The sequence below is a fragment of the Pristiophorus japonicus genome, chromosome 15 (assembly GCF_044704955.1).
Source record: "Pristiophorus japonicus isolate sPriJap1 chromosome 15, sPriJap1.hap1, whole genome shotgun sequence".
NCBI lineage: Eukaryota > Metazoa > Chordata > Chondrichthyes > Pristiophoridae > Pristiophorus > Pristiophorus japonicus.
The window spans coordinates 51,407,993-51,429,850 of record NC_091991.1 but is presented as its reverse complement, the minus strand read 5'-3'; the positions used below and the strand labels follow the sequence as shown (position 1 = coordinate 51,429,850).

The 21,858-nt window shown below is 43.2% G+C and overlaps 1 protein-coding gene across 1 annotated transcript in view; it reads left to right on the top strand.

Annotated features, from left to right (window-relative positions):
* Positions 1–21,858, top strand: part of mtpn (myotrophin) — a 74,661-nt gene that overhangs the window by 46,872 nt on the left and 5,931 nt on the right. The window lies entirely within an intron of this gene.

Below are 21,858 nucleotides of genomic sequence, written 5' to 3'. Positions count from 1 at the left end.
AAGGTCCTCCACGTTTATCTGAGCAAATAACTGCAGGTAAAAATAAACCGGGCAAAATAAAACTTACAGACGAGCCTTTTCCATGGATGAGCAAAACTGCAGGCAAATTTCAAAAAAAGCTTCCAGAACAGCCTTTTCCCTTGAAGTCCCAACTCCAGACACATCACAGCATCAAGAGCCTTTTCCCTCGTAGAGAAAACCTCAAGCAAATTGCAACATTTAGAAGAGCCTTTTCCACGCACCCCACCCGACCCGCTGCTATCCCTGGCCGATAGTCCTCCCACGCAAGACTGTGCAACAAACTGCAGGCACATTAGGAAGGATCACTGCATTATATTAAAGACTGGACATGGATTTTTGTTTTTAAATAGTCTCCCTTACATTTGCAATGTTTATCTCAGTTTGCATTTGAAGACAGTGTTGCAATGCATAGGTTGACCTGAATAAATATATTTTAAGGGATATTTTATTATTGTAAAAATATTTTCCACTAGAATAGGTTCTGATCAACCAGATAAGTATATTTACTACCTTGTATTGAAGCCTGCCTAATGACAACTTGATTCCCAATCAGAAGTTCTTACCGATTTAAAATTAATAATTGATTGGTGTAGACTTTATTAGAATATCTAAAATGTCTGGACTCTCTGCAGTAGTTATTGCAAAGAGCTTGTTCACTTATGAATTGAGCATAATACTTGGGTGAAAAATTGAATCCCATCAAAATGTGTCTTGTTTGTTTGTGCCACCAAGCTTCTATCATTCATTAACTGCCTCAAATTGGATTACATTTGAAAATCCTGGCTTTACAAGATTACATACTAGTACTCATCATCATAAGCAGTCCCTCGAAATTGAGGAAGACTTACTTCCACTCTAAAAATGAGTTCTCAGGTGACTGAACAGTCCAATAAGGGAACTACAGTCTCTGTCACAGGTGGGACAGTCAGTCATTGGAGGAAAGGGTGGGTGGGGAGTCTGGTTTGGCACACGCTCCTTCCGCTGCCTGCGCTTGTTTTCTGCATGCTCTCGGCGACGAGATTCGAAGTGCTCAGCGCCCTCCCTGATGCTCTTCCTCCACTTAGGACGGTCTTTGGTCAGGGATTCCCAGCTGTCAGTGGGGATGTTGCACTTAATCAAGGAGACTTTGAGGGTATCCTTGAAACATTTCCTCTGCCTACCTGGGGCTCGCTTGCCGTGTAGGAGTTCTGAGTAGAGCACTTGCTTTGGGAGTCTTGTGTCGGGCATGCGGACAATGTGGCCCGCCCAACGGAGCTGGTCGAGTGTGGTTAGTGCTTCGATGCTGGGGATGTTGGCCTGATCGAGAACACTAACGTTGGTGCGTCTGTCCTCCCAGGGGATTTGCAGGATCTTGCGGAGACATCGTTGGGGGTATATCTCCGGCGATTTGAGGTGTCTACTGTATATGGTCCACGTCTCTGGGCCATACAGGAGGGCGGATATCACTACAGCCCTGTAGACCATAAGCTTGGGCCTGATCTTCGGACTTGTTCTGGGTCACTAATACATGTACCATGTTCCTGCGTTGCTGGAATTGGGTACATGTATCAGTGACCCAGAACAAGTCAGGATCCATGAATACCTTAGTACTAGTACAGTTTATAGAACCTGCCCCTGTTTCATTTTAAACTTACTGGTTACAACGCAGAAGGAGCCATTTGGCTTTTCGAATCCGTGACATAATGTAGAAAGATTTTCTAATGCTGCAACCCCACACCCACATGTCATGGAAGAATGTAGAAGGCTAGTGATTTGCTTTGTTATTATTGGAGCAGTCCAGTATATGATCAGTACCTACATCAGAGTGCTGTTGGATTTGGTCATAAAGTCACAAAGTTCCTATTGCATGTATATTAACTGTGATTGTAGTGGATCCTGTTGTTTGTGTGCCATTATGTGAATTACACCCTAAAATAGCTTTACGTAATTGTTTACCAAGCCTCATCACAGCATTTTTTTTAAAAACTGTAATGAAAAGTGCACAGGTCTGTTTTAACATGGTGTACAAAATGCAGATTGGTGCTCATCGGAAAAAACACTTCAGATTCTAGTTGCATGGTGAAGTCTTGGGAGTTTCTCCATATATGTATACTTTGAATCCACTATGTATACTTTGAAAGATGGTTAAACTTAGATTGCTCCCATCTTTCATCTAGCAGACAACAGCTGCAGCATGTGACATTAGTGGCTAGTTGGGGGACTGAGGTAGGGACATGAAGTGACTGTCATAAAGATGTTAGCAGGCTGATCTCAGTCTCAGTTGTGCAGGTTTGTTACAGACACTGATGGGCTGTAATTGCATGGTTCGCAGCACTGATTTACCAGCTGCTCTTTCTGCTTCTATCCTGTCCGCAGCATCGGTTTCTGTTTATCTTCTACATATAAACACACTTTTCCCAAGGTTCAGTTCTTTCTTCCCTCCACCAGTTGTTGTTTGCTGAGGTCAAATGTAGAAACCTGACCACTGTCCTAGCTGTGATTGATTAGTGCAACATAGAGGGGCTTGAACCCTAAATTCTCCTGATCTGCCTGTCTCGGTACCACACCATACTGTGCTTTTAGTTACCGAGCTGTTATCGGTCCCATGTACAAATTTTTGTTTCCTCTTACCAGTTTTACCCCATCGCCTCCCTTTTCTCTTGAAAGCATTCTTGTTGAGATACAGTTCCTCGTACTTCACCTAAGTGACCGCTGCAGGTAGAGTGTTGGCAAGTATTCAACTGCAGGGGGTATCATAGCTGAGCAGATCCTGTGCTCACCTGATATCCACATATGCTTTTCCAGTAGGGTTGATATCAACCAGAAGCAGGAACTAATGGAATAAAAAGGCAAGTAGTGGTATGGTTAGAGCTGGTTGAAAGGCAGACAGCAAATGGTTTCAGTAGGTCCATGTTTCTCAGATTGAGATGGCTGATGAGGTACTTGGGGATTGATGTTCAGACCAATATTTTTTCCAAATAAATATATAAATGATCTGAAATTCCAAAGCGGCTATCAAAGTTTGATGCAGAACTCTGAGGAAGAGTTAAGGCAGCTGTAGAGAATACAGGAGAACATAAACAGGCTAAGAGAATGTGCAGGTTAATAACCAAAATGTGGCTGTACATTTTAGGACGAAAATGTATATTAAATGATACATTTCCCTATTAGGTATGCAAGCAAAGGTGTGCAGATACATAAACCCTTATCTAGATGGACAGATAACTGCTATTAAGAAGGTAAATGAGCAATTTAGGGTTTATATAAGGAGAGATTGCGTAGAAAAGCAGATCTAATAACTATACAATAATTAGACCATATCTGGAATAATTTGGGAATTTTTGTGCTCCTTATAATAGGAGATATGTAATAGTCCATTTACCAGAACAATAGAAGAGGGGTTTCTTTAACTGATGGAGTGCCCATAGCCTAGCTGCATTGGGCTCGCTGCTGGTCACGCGCATGCCAGATCGGCTCAGTGGAGCACTTTGGGCCAGAAGGTCGTGGGTTCAAGCAGTGTGCGGCGGCACGGTCTTGCAGGCCGGGACCATCAGCGGGCAGGGCCATTGGAGAGAGTAACATGCGGCGGCATACCACTGCAGGGAGCAGCGCGTGCTGCTGCAGGAGGGCGACGGCTGACTGCAGCGCGGACAGGTGCAGCTGGAGCGGCGAGGTTGGGACGAAAGAGCGGCGAGAGATTGTAGAGGGACATGATCGGGGCCCAGGAGAGACGAGGGCCCAGGGGCAGCACGGACCAGCCCACACTGCGATATGTGTGCGCACTAGGTCCGTGCAGCAGAGCAGGTCTCCAGTCGTCTTGGTTAACCCTTGCCACTGGACCAAGACCTAGCTCTGTCAAGCCTGTGTGGTGGCTGGTGTGCAACGGCCACCACACGTTTAAAAAAAAAACTCCACGCACAGGCATCTTCCACCCTTCAACATGTAGTTCGGGATCTGGAATATTAGGTCCTTCATTGAAATACCTGTGAACTCATCCCTTTTCAGCGTGGAAGCAAGTCATCCTCGTTTCGAGGGACTGCCTATGATGATGAGAAGAAGGGATAGTGCCTGAGGACTGGCAGAAACACCACCGCTTAAATATTCACTATTAAATATTTTCTTCACTCTGGTCATTCAGGCAAATGGAAAAAAAAAAATAGATTGTTCTTAATGTTGCTCCTATATTCAAAAAGGAAGATAGAACAAAACCTGGGAACTATAGACCAGTCCTCTTAAAGTCAGTGATAGGAAAGATACTGGATTCTATTCTAAAAGAAGTGATAGAAGAGCACCTAGAGACAGAAAATATAATAAAAAATAGTCAGCATAGATTCTGAAAGCCTAAGTCATGTTAACTAACGTAATAGAATTATTTGAAGAGGTAAAAGTAGACGATGGTAATATGCTTGCATTTTCAAAAGGCCTTCGATAAGGTACCACACGGTAGGCTCATGAGAGGTTAGGGCATGTGAAGTCAGGAGACAGTTTTTCAATTTTTTTTTTAACCGTAGCCAACTTGCTCCTCATTCCTATGTAATTGATCTTATTTAAGTTTAAGATTCTACATTCTGACTTGGGCAAGTCACTCAAACTTAATGTGAAATTCTATCATATGATCACTCTGCCCCAGAGGATCCTTTACTATGAGATTGCTAATTAACCCTGTCTTATTATACAATAAAAACTAAAATAGCCTCTTCCCTGGTTGATTCCATGACGTATTGTTCTAGGAAACTGTCCGAATGCATTCCATGAACTCCTCCTCCAGACTATCTTTGCCAGTTTGATTTGTCCAATCTATATGAAGATTAACATCCCCACAATTATTGCTTAACCTTTGTTAGAAGCTCCAACTATTTCTTGATATTCTGTTCAGCGGTATAGCTATTGTTAGGGGGCCTATATACTACTCCCACCAGTGTTTTCTGCCCCGTTATTTGTTATCTCCACCTGTACTGATTCTGCCTCCTGATCTTCTGAGCTGAGATGTTTTCTCTCCACTGTTCTTATGTCATCCTTTATTATCAGGGCTCCTTTTCCATTCTGCCTGTCTTTTCGAAACGTCAAATACCCTGGAACATTTAGCTCTCAACCTTGGTCACCTTGCAACCGCATCTCTAATGGTTATTAGATCAAACTCATTTATCTATATTTGTGCCACTAGTTCGTCTATCTTTTTGCAGATGCTTCATGCATTCAGATAAAAAGCCTTTAAATCATTTTATCATTATTCTCTGCTTTGACCTTATTCTCTGCTGCACTCCTACCATTAAACTCTCTATCCCTTCCTTCAGTCTACTTATTTTTTACCCAAATCGCTACATTGCTTTGACCTTTCTCTTTAGATTTCTAAATTAAAATGTTGTCCAAGTCTTGCTGCATGCAAACATGAACTGCTTCATCATCTGAGGAATTGTGAATGAAACTGAACACTGCAATCATCAGAAAAACTTGTATAGTGCCCTGGTCAGGCCCCACTTGGAGTGTTGCACACAGTTCTGGTCTCCATACTATAAAAAGGACATAGGGCATTGGAGAGAGTGCAAAAAAGATTTACAATGATGGTACTAGAACTGAGATTAAAGCTATCGGGAAAGATTGAACAGTTGAGGCTATTTTCTTTCGAAAAGAGAAGACTTTGAGGTGACCTGAGAGAGGTCTTAATTTATGACTGGGTAGATGTGGAGAGAATGTTTCCACTTGTGGATGGGAGAATCCAAAACTTGGGGCCATAAGTACAAGTTAGTTGCTATTACATCCAATACTGAAATGAGAAGTGGCTGCAGAGATGGTGGATGCATTAGTTGGAATCTACCAAAACTCCCCGGATTCTGGGGCGGTCCCAGCGGATTGGAAAACCGCAAATGTAACACCCCTATTTTTAAAAAAAAAAAGGAGGCAGACAAAAAGCAGGAAACATAGAAACATAGAAAATAGGTGCAGGCCCTTCGAGCCAGCACCACCATTCAATATGATCATGGCTGATCATGTAACTTCAGTACCCCATTCCTGCTTTCTCTCCATACCCCTTGATCCCTTTAGCCGTAAGGGCCACATCTAACTCCCTTTTGAATATATCTAACGAACTGGCCTCAACAACTTTCTGTGGTAGGGAATTCCACAGGTTCACAATTCTGCGTGAAGAAGTTTCTCCTCATCTCGGTCCTAAATGGCTTACCCCTTATTCTTAGACTGTGACCCCTGGTTCTGGACTTCCCCAACATTGGGAACATTCTTCCTGCATCTAACCTGTCCAATCCTGTCAATTTTATGTTTCTATGAGATCCCCCCTCATTCTTCTAAATTCCAGTGAATATAAGCCTAGTCGATCCAGTCTTTCTGGATATGTCAGTCCTGCCATCCCGGGAATCAGTCTGCTGAACCTTCGCTGCACTCCCTCAATAGCAAGAATGTCCTTCCTCAGATTAGGAGACCAAAACTGTACACAATATTCAAGGTGTGGCCTCACCAAGGCCCTGTACAACTGCAGTAAGACCTCCCTGCTCCTATACTCAAATCCTCTTTCTATGGAGGCCAACATGCCATTTGCCGCCTTCACCGCCTGCTGTACCTGCATGCCAATTTTCAATGACTGATATACCATGACACCCAGGTCTCGTTGCACTTCCCCTTTTCCTAATCTGTCACCATTCAGATAATCTGCCTGTGTTTTTGCCACCAGTGGACAACCTCACATTTATCTACATTATACTGCATCTGCCATGCATTTGCCCACTCACCTAACCTGTCCAAGTCACCCTGCAGCCTCTTAGCATCCTCTTCACAGCTCGCACTGCCACCCAGCTTAGTGTCATCTGCAAACTTGGAGATATTAAATTCAATTCCTTTGTCTAAATCATTAATGTATATTGTCAAAAGTCTTCTGAAAGTCCAAATACACCATATCCACTGGTTCTCCCTTGTCTACTTTACTAGTTACATCCTCAAAAAATTCTAGAAGATTCGTCGAGCATGATTTCCTTTGCATAAATCCATGCTGACTTGGACCGATCCTGTCACTGCTTTCCAAATGCGCTATTACATCTTTAATAATTGATTCCAACATTTTCCCCACTACTGATGTCAAGCTAACCGGTCTATAATTCCCTGTTTTCTCTCTCCCTCTTTTTTTTTAAAAAGTGGGGTTACATTAGCTACCCTCCAATCCATAGGAACTGATCCAGAGTCTATAGAATGTTGAAAAATGACCACCAATGCATTCACTATTTCTAGGGCCACTTCCTTAAGTACTCTGGGATGCAGACTATCAGGCCCTGGGGATTTATCAGCCTTCAATCCCATCAATTTCCCCAACACAATTTCCTGACGAATAAGGATATCCTTCAATTCCTCCTTCTTGCTAGACCCTCGGTCCCCTAGTATTTCCGGAAGATTATTTGTGTCTTCCTTAGTGAAGACAGAACCAAAGTGTTTGTCCAAATGGTCTGCCATTTCTTTGTTCCCCATTATGAATTCACCTGATTCTGACTGCAAGGGACCTACATTTGTCTTCACTAATCTTTTTCTCTTCATATATCTATAGAAGCTTTTGCAGTCAGTTTTTATGTTCCCTGCAAGCTTACACTCGTACTTTATTTTTTCCTCCTAATTAAACCCTTTGTCGTCCTCTGCTGAATTCTAAATTTCTCTCAGTCCTCAGGTTTGCTGCTTTTTCTGGCCAATTTATATGCCTCTTCCTTGGATTTAACACTATCCCAAATTTTCCTTGTTAGCCATGGTTGAGCCACCTTCCCAGTTTTATTTTTACACTAGACCAGTTAGCCTAACATCTATCATTGGGAAAATGCTGGAGTCCATTATTAAGGAAGCAGTAGCGGGACATTTGGAAAAGCATGATTCAATCAGAGTCAGCATGGTTTTATGAAAGGGGAATCACGTTTGACAAATTTGCTGGAGTTCTTTGAGGATGTAATGAGCAGGGTGGATAAGGGGCAACCAGTGGATCTAGTGTATTTTGATTTCGAGAAGAATTCGATAAGGTGCCACATAAAAGGGTACTGCACAAGATAAAAAGCTCACGGGGTTGGGGGTAATATATTAGCATGGATAGAGGATTGGCTAACTCACAGAAAACAGAGAGTCGGGATGAATCGGTCATTTTCCGGTTGGCAAACAGTGACTCGTGGGGTGCGGTAGGGATTGGTGCTGGCTCCTCAACTATTTACAATCTATATTAATGACTTGGATAAAGGGACTGAGTGTAATGTAGCCAAGTTTGCTGATGATACAAAGATGGGTGGGAAAGCAAATTGAGGAGGACACAAAAAAGCTTTAAAGGGATATAGACAGGCTAAGTGAGTGGGCAAAAATTTGGCAGGAGGAGTATAATGTGGGAAAATGTGAGGTTATCCACTTTGGCAGAAATAATAGAAAAGCAAATTATAATTTAAATGGAGAAAAATTGCAAAGTGCTGCAGTACTGAGACCTGGGGGTCCTTGTGCATGAAACAAAAAAAGTTGGTATGCAGGTACAGCAAGTAATCAGGAAGGCAAATGGAATGTTGACCTTTATTGCAAGGGGGATAGAGTATAAAAGCAGAGAAGTCCTGCTACAACTGTACAGGGTATTGGTGAGGCCACACCTGGAGTACTGCATACAGTTTTGGTCTCTATTTAAGTCAGGATTTACAGGTTGGACCTCCCTTATCCTGCACCATCCCTTGCCTGGCATGATTCTGGTGGCTGGGGGACTGTGCTGACTCTTTCTTTCCCCTCCCCCTCCCGGGATCTCTCTCTCTCTCTCTCTCTCTCTCTCTCTCTCTCTCTCTCTCTCTCTCTCTCTCTCTCTCTCTCTCTCTCTCTCTCTCTCTCTCTCTCTCTCTCTCTCTCTCACCACCCCCCCCCCCCCCGGGCTGACCTCGCTTTATCCGGCAAAATCCCTTATTCGGCACGGGCCAGGTCCTGAGGGTGCTGGAAGAGGGAGGTTCAACCTATACTTGCATTGGAGGCTCTTCAGAGAAGGTTCACTAGGTCGATTCTGGAGATGATGATGATAAGTTGGGCCTATACACATTGGAGTTCAGAAGAATGAGAGGTGATCTTATTGAAACATATAAGATAATGAGGGGACTCGACAAGGTGGTGCAGAGAGGATATTTCCACTCATAGGGAAACTAAAACTAGGGGACATAGTCTCAGAATAAGGGGCCGCCCATTTAAAACTAAGATGAGGAGAAATTTCTTCTGAGGGTTGTAAAGCTTTGGAATTCTCTGCCCCAGAGAGCTGTGGAGGCTGGGTCATTGAATATATTTAAAGTGGAGATGGACAGATTTTTGAGGGATAAGGGTTATGGGGCCTTTCCCATAGGAAGTGGAGCTGAGTCCATGATCAGATCAGCCATGATCTTATTGAATGGCGGAGCGAGCTCGAGGGGCCAAATGGCCTCCTCCTGCTTCTATTTCTTATGTTCTTATGAAATAAGAAATGGTTCCAGGGATGAAGGATTACAGCTACGTGGATAGACTAGAGAAGCTGGGGATGTTCTTCTTGGAGCAGAGATGTCTGAGGAGATTTGATAGAGGTGTTTAAAATCATGAAGGATTTAGATAGAGTAAATATAGAGAAACTGTTTCCAATGGCTGAGGTGTCGATAATGAGAAGGCACAGGTTTATGATGATTGGCAAAAGAACAAGAGGCAACTTGAGGAAAAACGTTTTTAGGCAACATGTGCTTGGGATTTGAAAACCACTGCCTAATAGGGTGGTGGATTCAGATTCAATCGTAGCCTTCAAAAGGGAATTGGAGAAATACTTGAAGGATAAAAAATTACAGGGATATGGGGAAAGAACAGGGGAGTGGGACTAACTGGATTGCTCTTCGATTGAGCTGGTGCTGATTCAATACACAGGATGGCCACCTGTGCTACACTATTCTTTGGTTCTACATAAGAGAAAAGGAAGAAAGATAGATATGCTGAAAGGCTGAGATGAAGCTGATGGAATGTAAATTATTTCCATTGCTAAGTAAATTGTGGCCATGCTCTCAAGATAAGTACTAAATACATCACAGGGTGGTTAGAAGAAACTTTTAATACTCATTCAATATCGATTAGTTTGTCACAAATGGTAATCAATGCCAAATTGGTTACAACATTCAAAAAGGTGCTGGATAATTAAAAGAATACTGAAGGTTGTGGGGAGCAATCAGCATAATGACGCTGTGTAAATTTGGCTTCCAAGAGGGACCTAATTTCCGTGAAGACAAGACTGTCTGAATAGCCACCTTCTGTGCCAAAACATTTCTATTTCAATGTTTAGTAATCTCTCCACGTATGGCTACAATAATATTTATGAATCCTTTCACGCTATTCCTGATGTATGATTTAATTCTGAGAAACTCTGCTGTGTATAGTCAATCCTAATTACTATGTACAGCCTTCTCAACTGTGAATCCCAGCTGCCAAAGTGCATGTTCTTCCTGACACTCAGTTGTTGCTGAGTTTATTTTGTGTGGCTGTCTCTGGATTCCCAATAACCACAGGGCTCATTAGTTATTCTGCTGCTGTGTGACTGTGGAGGGTTTGAATCAGAAACCTCTTGCTGCCATTTGAATGGTTCCTGTCAGATAATGACAGCAACTGCTTACAAATAAGGAGTAAAAACAGAAAATGCTGGAAATCTCAGCAGGTCAGGCAGCATCTGTGAAGAGAAAGCAGAGTTAACGTTTCAGGTCGATGACCCTTCATCAGAACTGGAAAGTGTTCGAAAAGAACAGATTCTTAACGAGCATTGAACGGGGGAGAGGAAGAAAGAACAACAGGGAAGGTCTATGATAGGTTGGAAGACAGGAGCGATTAGAGAGACAAAAGGGATGATGGCCCAAATTCAAATGGTAATGCCAGGAATTAGAAAAACTAGTGTTTTATGTAATTCAAGCATAACATCCCTGCTCTTGTATTCTATGCCTTGGCTAATAAAGGCAAGTGTTCTGTATATAGCATTTACTTTCTCTCCATCTTCAGATAAATCTTTAGCATATCTTCTGTCTCACTGGTAGCATATAGCAAGACCTGGATGACATTCAGGCTTGGGCTGATGAGGGGCAAGTAACATTCGTGCCACAGAAGTGCCAGGCAATGACTATCTCCAGCAAGTGAGAGACTAAGCACCGCCCCTTGACATTCAGCGGCATTACCATCGCCAAATCCCCCACCATCAAAATCCCGGGGTCACCATTGACCAGAAACTTAACTGGACCAGCCACACACTGTGTGGCAACAAGAGCAGGTCAGAGGCTGGGTATTCTGTGGCGAGTGTCTCACCTCCTGACTCCCCAAAGCCTTTCCACCATCTACAAGTCAGGAGAGTGATGGAATACTCTCCACTTGCCTGGATGAGTGCAGCTCCAACTACACTCAAGAAGCTCGACACCATCCAGGACAAAGCAGCTCACTTGATTGGCACCCCATCCACCACCTTAAACATTCACTCCCTCCATCACCGACGTACTGTGGCTGATAATGTGTACCGTCTACAAGATGTACTACAGCAACTCGCCAAGGCTCCCAAAACCGCAACCTACCACCTAAAAGGACCAGGGCATCTTGAGCATCCCTGATTTTCGCTCATCCATTGATGGCCGAGCCTTCTGTTGCCTAGGCCCTAAGCTCTGGAATTCCCTGACTAAACTTCTCTGCCTCTCTCCTCTCTTTCCTCCTTTAAGATGCTCCTTAAAACCTACCTCTTTGACCAAATCTGCCCTAATATTTCCTTTTGTGATTCGGTGGCAAATTTTGTTTGATAACGCTCCTGTGAAAGGCCTTGGGACATATTACTACGTTCAAGGTGCTATATAAATACAAGTTGTTGTTGAATAATCATCCAATTGAGTGTTCCGAATAAATAGTTGAAAGTGCAATGTCAAAAACAGTCAGTGTTGCCTGATGTTTGATTGAAATGGCAATTTGGGTAACATTGTAATTTGTGGAGGTGGGGTGCAAAATGGAGAGTCCCAACTCCAGGAGGAAGGCAAGTGTAATGATATAGTATGTCCTGTTGATGAGTACATTGCAACTGAAACATGAACTGATAGATGAGTTGGTCCATTGTCCCCGTTCTCATCAAATGCAACATGATGGAAGTGCAGTCCATTAGTATAACTGCATGTTTCAGTCAAGGGATAGGGATGAAACAGATGCATCTTCTCACCTTTGCCATACAATCTAGATAACTGTCTAGGTTATGTGGAAATATAAATGAAAAGGAATTTAAAGTCTGTCATTCCTGCAGTCAAAAGAATGGGATTCGCAAAAAAGGTTGTTCTTCCTCTTTCTTTCCCGACTTTTATTTGACTGACCTTTGTTGTGTGTGTGCCCGTGGGTGGGTGTGCATTTGTGTGTAAATGTTTTTATATATAATGTATATTTTATGTTTATAATATTTAAGAGAAAGGTTGTTAGATAATTCTGTATCTGTGTACACACGTGTAAGAACCTGTTTGGACATTGTCATCAGTATTAATGCATGTGTGACTGCCAGACAGTTGGATCTCACCTTTGGTATCTGTGTATTATCTCTATATAGCTTTAAAGGCGCTCCTTTTTTAATTGAATGGAGTTCTTAAAATTAGGGCTCGTGAGTAGTGACAGTTTTGATGGAAGCGCACTCACGTTGGATTGGCACCGTTGTTTTCTTATGGTAGCTCTATTATTCCCAGTCCAATCAGCAACTGCTGCCTCATCCATCAGTGTCTGCCTGATAGTGGAGTGTGTATTGACCATCTGGCAGCTGTCACTACTGCATTTACTCGTCATTCCCGATGACTGGGCAGATGGTCATTAATTCGGTCTGCGTTTTTTTTCAATTACTACAGGTATTTCTGGAGTTCAGCTTATCTTGTGGCTGTACAGGTGTGTTGGGCTTGTGTCCAATTTGCTTCATCATTGATGTCTGTAATCCATTCAACCGAAACACTGATTTAATAGCCTTTGAGCATACGGTATTTTCATTGATTCAGTGTGGGTATGAGTTCCTGATTCTTGATCAGTGAATCATTCCCATTACTTGTTTTGTAAAGGACTGAAGGTACAGGATGAGCTATGGATTATAACATTTATTTATACTTGTGCTTGCCAACTGATGAGATAGACATTAAAGCTTTGATATGTATATATCAGGAGAAAAAAAAGCATTTCAAAATAATCAAACTTAAAATTGCAAGAATACCCTCACCTTGTCTCATTGATACTGACCTGGCTGACATCAACCTGGCCTGGTTTACATCCATGAATATGCAGCACAGAAATGGGCCATTCGGCCCAACTAGTCTGTGCTGATGTTTATACTCAGTCTACTATTCCATCTGCCTTACCTCAGCCTTGAATGGTTTGTGTTTGGTATTTATACTTTCTACATTGAGATCTATTCTGCAGTTGCTATCCTTGCCAATTGTGTAATGGTGCACTCCAATAATGTCCTAAAAACAGGAACTGCATCTGTTTTTTTTGGGGGGACTTTTTTCACCAGGATTCATTGCAATAAAAACCCTGTTTTGTTGAGTTTACCTGCTGAGATTTTCCTCCTCCTTCCTCCCTTTCCCCACCCTTATTTTTGGGGTCTAATTTGAAGAATAACTAAGGACTAATTGATATCTACACAGAGACTAGTCAGTTGCTAGCTTTTTGTATCGAAATATATTCTTGTGAACCATTGAGTAGTCGTGCAGAAATTGAACCACGTCAGCTTTGTTTTGGCATAGCACCACCAAGTGGTCTCAAGCCCATAATAAAACACTAATGAAAACAGAAAATACTGGAAATACACCAGGTTTGTTGGCATCTGTAAAGAGAAAAAATAGGTTATTGTTTTTGATACAAACATTCATCCGAAAGCGTTCGTTTTAAACTAGTGAGATTTCCAGAATTTGCAGATTTTTAATCTCTATATTAAAACTTTGTTGTGGGTTTTCGTCCAGGGTCCAACAACACATAGTGGAAACATCCTGTGTGCTTCTAAGGAGGGTTTTCTCTTGGCTCATAGTGTAATTTGTGATCTCCTGATTTGCCTCAGAATTTGAATAATTTAATTGACTTCCCGCTCAAAGTCCAGTTAAGGATTTTGGTGGTTCTGCAAAGGATTAGTCAGGATTGTGAGCTAGTGGTTGCATGAAGTAATGGGGAATGGGATTGAGCTGGTTCTGCTAAATAAGTTAGAGTTGATAGTGAAGAGGTGGAGTTACGCACCAATGGGTAACACAAACAAAGGTGGTTGGAAAGACACTGTTAGAACATTGTATGGGTGCAGCTCCATGGCTCCAATCCACCACCTAAACTAGGGCTGCTCACATTTAGAGTAACTTTTTTTTTGTTGTTGGTTTAGGAGGCTGGGCAGATCATGGAGACCTGATAGTTTACACAAGAAATAGGAGCAGAAGTAGGCCATATGGCCCCTCGAGCCTGCTCTGCCATTGGCTGATCTTCAACCTCATCACCACTTTCACACCCGATCCCAATATCCCTTGATTCCCTTAGAGTCCAAAAATCTGTTGCTCTCTGCCTTGAATATACTCAACGACTAAGCATCCACAGCCCTTTGGGGTAGAGAATTCCAAAGATTCACAACCCTTAGTGAAGAAATTTCTCCTCAACTCAGCCCTAAATGGCCGATCCCCTTATCCTGAGTCTATGCCCCCTAGTTCTAGACTCCAGCCAGGGGAAACCGCCATTCAGCATCTATCTTGTCAATCCCCTTCAGAATCTTGTATGATTCACTGAGATCACCTCTCATTCTCCTAAACTCCAGCGAGTATAGGCCCATTATATTTAATCTCTCCTCATAAGACAACCTTCTCATCCCAGAAATCAAACTATTGAACCTTTGTTGTACCCTCTCCAAGACAAGACTATCCTTCCTTTGGCATGTTTCTCCACAATGAATAACACCAATACCCTATACCTAATCTTTGTAAATAAGAGTTCGAAGGCTGCTTTCACACAGCAACTCCTGCAGGGAGTCTCACTGTGCTTTGCTCCAGATTTACACAGTGACTTCTCAGTGGCAATGCAAATCAAAACCAAAACCAATCTGCACCAAATCTACAGTTATAACGTTAATGCAGTTTAAATTCAGCTATCATTCTCGCTGGTTTCCTCTCTACTCTCTACCTACAGATTCATTATTCATCTTGGTTTCTGAATCAATAAAAATTGTAGCTAAAAAAACTATTTTGTTAATGGTAATAAAATGGTTAAATCAGAAGTTTAAAAAAAACTTAAATCAAGCTGCAGTAGCACAAATTTTGCTTCTGCCTGACACCAATTGAACAGTTACGTTTGGTGGAAGAAAAGTCGCAAAACTAGGCAGTTTGTAACAGTCTATGCCATAAGCTTTGATCTTTTAGTAACATTCGATCATGAAATCGGACACCTTTCTGGTTACGCTCCAACTCACCATACTGTAAACCTCTCATTTAGTTTTCAAGCCCACCCTTATCCTCGTTGGCAATATGATCCTAAATGGACAAATCGGAGTATAAATTGGTGCACGGCGCACCTGTTTTTCGGGTGTAATACCATCACAGCAATACCAAATTTATCAGTGGGACATCCTGCGTACAATAATGAGGTCCGAGAACCAATTGATAGCCAGCCTCTGGCCTCCTGGTTGGGGGATGCGCCGCTGGTTATCGACTCAAAAATATGCCATAACCAATTAATGTAAATGAATACTGATAAGCCACTGTTGACATTGACAGGAAATACAGTGGTTTATACCCAGGTTGAAGTTTGATCGAGTCAAACTGACTTGGAAAGTCAGGATAAATATTGATTTACTCAGCTTTATTGAAATCACAATTTGATACGGCTTTCCTGCTGAAATGCTCTTTCAGTACTCAGAACATTAACATTTTAAAAGCCCGCGTAGAATTTTATAATCTAAAAATGAGACGAGGACCATATTGCCAACCTAATGTAGAAGTAAAGCTTTTGTTTAATAAGCTACACTACACACTAAATATGCTTTTTTACCATATTTGCTAACAAGAAAGAGGAACAGGAATAGGTCATTTGGCCCCTTGAGCCTGCTCCGCCGTTCAATAGATAATGGTTGATCTGATCATGGACTCAGCTCCACTTCCCTGCCTGCTCCTCATAACCCTTTACTCCCATATCGCTCAAAAATCTGTGTATCCACCTTAAATATATTCAATGACCCAGCCTCCACAGCTCTCTGGGGCAGAGAATTCCATAGATTTACAACCCTCAGAAGAAATTTCTCCTCATAGTTTTAAATGGGTGGCCCCTTATTCTAAGACTCTGTCCACTAGTTTTAGTTTCCCCTATGAGTGGAAATATCCTCTCTGCATCCACGTTGTCGAGCCATCTCATTATCTTATAAGTTTCAATAAGATCACTTCTCATTCTTCTGAACTCCAATGTGTATAGGCCCAACCTACTCAATCTATCCTCATAAGTCAACCCCCTCATCTCCGGAATCAACCTAGTGAACCTTCTCTGAACAGCCTCCAACGCAAGTATATCCTTCCTTAAATACAGAGACCAAAACTGTACGCAGTGCTCCAAATGTGGCCTCACTAGTACCCTGTACAGTTGTAGCAGGAGTTCTCTGCTTTTATACTCTCTTCCTCCCTTGCAATAAAGGCCAATATTCCATTTGCCTTTCTGATTACTTGCTGTACCTACATACTAACTTTTTGTGTTTCATGCACAAGGACACCCAGGTCTCTCTGTACTGCAGCACTTTGCAATTTTTCTTCATTTAAATTATAATTTGCTTTTCTATTATTTCTGCCAAAAACAGAATTAGATTTAATGAAACATTACATTAACTTTGCATCTATCCATCTCCTTAGTCCCCTCTCCTATCCTTTACCTTCTGTCTTAACAAAACATTAACAACTTGTTGAGATTGAGAAAACTGATTTTAGCCTCCTCCACAACACCACTCCACGTTCCCCTATAGCAAGCCTGAAAGACGAAGACTTGGAAACAAGCTACATTGAGTGGGTGCCTCTAACCGGAGGTCCTTGTGAGTTGTGTAACCAAATGACCTAGACAGGAGTGAATGAAATGCATCACACACGACCAGCTAAGTTGAACCAAGACCTGAACAGAGGGGTTAATATGGCTCTTAACCATTCCACTACTAGGCAGCTTGTGCTTATGTAATGAACAGTAATTGCTTGCTTCTGGAAGTTTGCTTTATATTACATTTGTTTAAATACCTTATGTGCAATCTTGAGAGTTGACCTATTGTCACAAAGCAGGATATAGCTAATCACCAAAAGAGTAAGAGGTCACTCTTAATAGTCTATTTGAGCACCAGTGTTTTATCACAGGAAGCAGGCTGTGAAGGCACTGCAGAAAAAGAAAGTGTTAGGAATTTTCTGGGGATGAGTGTTTCCAAAGTTTCAATACTTTTCACAATTTCATTTATGCATCTCTATTCACAAAGCTTGGTTACAATCTGTCAATCAAGAGCTTTTGTTAATAAACTGCATGTAGAATATCATGTGCTCTGAATTGGTTATTCTAATTTCCCCAATGGAAAACCACTTTTAAGATGCAATGTCCCCTGTTAAAGGAAATAAAAGTTGACATATCTTCTACAGCTTGTGTTATTCAGGGGTAAATTCTGGGGAACTGCCATGAAGTATTAGATTATGTCTTGTGAGCAATCATGTTTCAGATTTGTTTCTTTAACAGAAGTGTTTGCCTGGAGGCCATCCGTTAATTTCCTCTGTCTGACACACCAGCTCCCAGGTGCCACAACTTCCAGGGGTTTTCAATGGATCTGGAAGGGAAAGCTCACAGTGCAACTCACACACTGCATGTTTAAATTAGCCATCCAACAGGTATCCTTCCTGATTTTGAGGAGACAACACAACCGGCATAATTACAGTCACTAAAAATAATTCTTGGAGGATACCAAAATGGATCATTTCTTCGAGGTGTTTAATATATATTGCTATATTTTTCAGCCACATCTAACATACTATCCATGCCATGTTCTGAAGTCCACATTGCTGGAGAATGCATCTAAGGCTGCTGTGGGAAGCTTGGGAAGAAATAGATGCTCTGGCTATAATTTTCAAATAATGTAAGCACAATTATGCCAGAGTACTAAATGTGCTTCATTTCTTCAAGAAAGGAGACCGGGATCAATCAGGAAATTATAGGCCAGTTGGTCTGTCTTCATTTAGTAAACTACTCGAGTTAATAGTAAAGGATGTTTCCGATGTGAAATTACTAAGCACTTGGGGAAACGGGAGCTATTTTTTGCCAATAAACACTGATTTTTAGAAAGCAAGTTGTACTTAGCCAACCTTATAGAAGCCATTAAAAATGGAGAATAGATGTAGTGGATGTGGCTGAAGTGGATTTTTTTTAAAACATCTGATAAGGTGCTACATAAGAGACTTGTGGCAAAAATATTGGCACATACAGTTAAGAGGAATATGGCCTCATGAATAGAAATGGTTAAAGGGCAGCAAGAAAATGTTAAGAATAAAATGAACTTTCTTGGACTGGAAAATGTAATGAGTAGTGTTCCACAGGATCCAAGTTGGGGTCATTTATACTTTATACATAAATGATCTGGACTTGGGAATTCAGAGATCAATTCCCAATCTGCTGATGGTACCAACTTTGGAGAAAAGATTGAAAGTTGTGATAAACATTGTAAAAGGCCAGGAGGACACTGATTGGTTAACAGGATAGGCAGATTTTTTGGCAGGTGCAATTCAGAAATCTGAATGAATACATTTCGGAAGTAAAGAACAGAGGGACCCTGTAGTTGAGGCACACAGATCATTAAAGGTAACAGGAAGAGCAAGTAGAAGTCTTAAAGGCAAACAAAATCATTGTTTTTTGTATCTAGTGGCATTGAATATAAAAGCAACGATGTAATGTCACATTTGTCCAAGATCTTGGTTTACAGTTAAGAGTACAGTTTTAGGCACCCCATCACACACAGAATATCATCTTTGGCAGTCCCTCAATCGAGAAAGACTTGCTTCCACTCCTAAAGTGAGTTCTTTGGTGGCTGAATAGGTGGGACAGATATTTGTTGGGGGAAGGGAGGGGGGTGGCACTAATTTACCACACGCTCCTTCCGTTGCCTGCGCCTGACCTCTTCACGCTCACGGCGTTGAGATTCGAAGAGCTCAACGTCCTCCCGGATGCACTTTCTCCACCTCTGGCAATCTTTGGCCAGGGTCTCCCAAGTGTCAGGGTGATGTCTCACTTCACCAGGGAGGCTTTGAGGGTGTCCTTGTAACGGTTCCGCTGCCCACCTTTGGCTCGTTTGCCATGAAGGAGCTCCACGTAGAGCAATTGCTTAGGGAGTCTCGAGTCTGGCATGCGAACTAAGTCGCCTGCCCAGCGAAGCTGATCGAGTGTGGTTAGCGCTTCAATGCTGGGGATGTTAGCCTGGGCGTGTACACTGATGTTGGTGCGCCTGTCTTCCCAGGGAATTTGCAGGATCTTGCGGAGACATCATTGGTGGTATATCTCCAGCGATTTGATGTGTCTTCTGTACATCGTCCATGCCTCTGATCCATACAGGATGGCAGGTATTACTACAGCCCTGTAGACCATGAGCTTGGTGGTAAGTTTGAGGACCTGGTCTTCGAACACTCTTTTCCTCAGGTGGCCGAAAGCTGCACTGGTGCACTGGAGGTGATGTTGAATCTCCACATCAATGTCTGCTTTTGTTAAGAGGCTCCCGAGGTATGGGAAGTGGTCCACGTTGTCGAGGGCCGTGCCGTGAATCTTGATGACTGGGTGACAGTGCTGTGCGGCGAAGACAGGCTGGTGGAGGACCTGTGTCTTACGGATGTTAAGCGTAAGGCCCATGCTTTGGTGAACACATCGACTATATCCTAGAGTTCAGCCTCAGAATGTGCGCAGACGCAGGCGGCGTCCGCGTACTGCAATTCAACGAGAGGTTCGGGTGATCTTGGACCTGGCCTGGAGGCGGCATAGGTTAAGCAGCTTCCCACTGGTTCTGTAGTTTAGTTCCACTCCAGCAGGGAGCTTGTTGACAGTGAGGTGGAGCATGGCAGCGAGGAATATAGGGAAGCGGGTTGGAGCGTTGACTCAGCCCTATTTGACCCCGGTCCGGACGTGAAATGGGTTTGTAATGGATCCGCTGGTAAGGATCACGGCCCGCGTGTCGTCGTGGAGCAGACGAAGGTGTTGACAAACTTTTGGGGGCATCCAAAATGGAGGAGGATGCTCCATAAGCCCTCATGGTCGACAGTGTCAAAGGCCTTTGTAAGATCGTAAAGGCCATGTATAAGGCCTGCTCCCTGCATTTTTCCTGCAGTTGTCGTGCTGCAAAGATAATATCCGTTCCATGTGGGGGACAAAATCCGCACTGCGGCTCCAGGAGGAGCTCCTCGGCCACAGGGAGAAGACGGTTGAGGAGAACTCTAGCGACAACCTTCCCAGTGGCTGATAGCAGGGAGATTCCCCTGTAGTTGCCGCAGTCGGATTTGTTCTCCTATTTAAAAATGGACACGATCACTGCATCTCTGAAATCTCCCGGCATGCTCTCCTCCCTCCAAATGAGAGATGAGGTCGTGTATCCACGCCAACAGCGCCTCTCCGCCATATTTTAGCGCCTCAGCAGGAATTCCATCCGCACCTGTAGCCTTGTTGTTCTTGAGCTGTTTTATGGCTGACTACCTCATGCAGCGTTGGGGTTTCACTGAAGTAGTGGCGGATTGCATGCTGCGGGATGGAGTTGAGAACACTCGAGTCAAAGGCAGAGTCTCGATTGAGGAGATCTTCAAAGTGCTCCTTCCAGTGGGCCCTGACAGTCTCGGTGTCCTTGATGAGTGTTTCCCTGTTCTTGGCCAGGGGTGGGGTGGGGCCTTGGGAGTTTGGACAGTAGGTGGCCTTGACTGCAATGAAGAATCCTCTCATGTCATGGCTGTCAGCTAGTTGTTGTATCACCTGCGCTTTCTCCATCCACTATCTATTCTTTAGGTCCCGGGTTTTTGGTTGGACCTCAGCCTTGAGTCGTCTAACATTGCTTTGTAGCTCTCGAGTTGGGTTGTTGCTTGAGGCTCAGAAATGCTCTGCGCTTACGATCTATTAGTTCTTGGATCTCCCGATAGTTTTCATCAAACCAGTCCTGGTGTTTTCTGGTTGAGTAACCAAGTGTCTCTTCACAGGCATTGGTTATGGAGGCCTGGAGGGCAGACCACGCGCTGTGGGCATTGAGCGTCTCGGTCATCATGGCACACCAGATTGGCTAAGAGGCCATGGCTGTATAGAGCTCTCTTAGCTGGGTCTCTAAGTGCCCCGGTATTAACTTTTTTGCGGCACTGCTTCTGCTGTCCCCTCTGCTTTGGGGCTATATTAATATTGGTGATGGATCGGATTAGGCGATGGTCCGTCCAGCAGTCATCAGCTCCTGTCATGGTGCGGGTGATGCGCACATCCTTGCGATCCCTGGCTCGGACGATGACATAGTCCAGCAGCTGCCAGTGTTTGGAACGAGCGTGTTGCCTAATGCCTTGTATTTGTCCCTCTGGCGAAACAGGATGTTGATGAGTTTGTGTTCTAGACATTTTGTCAGAGTTCGATTTCCCTACCCCCTCTCTGCCAATCACGCCTCCCCAAAGGGCTGTGTCTTTGCCGACCCTTGCATTAAAGTCACCCAGGAGGATCAATTTGTTGCCCATGGGGACGCGAAACAGGGATCTCTCAAGGTTAGAATAAAAGCCCTCTTTAGCCTCATCCATTGCATCGAGTGTTGGGGCGTATGCACTAATGTCTGTGGCGCATTGGTTCCGCGATAGGGTAAGACGAAGGGTCATGAGGCGTTTGTTACCCCCGCAGAGGGAGTCTTTGAGGCGGCCGACCAGT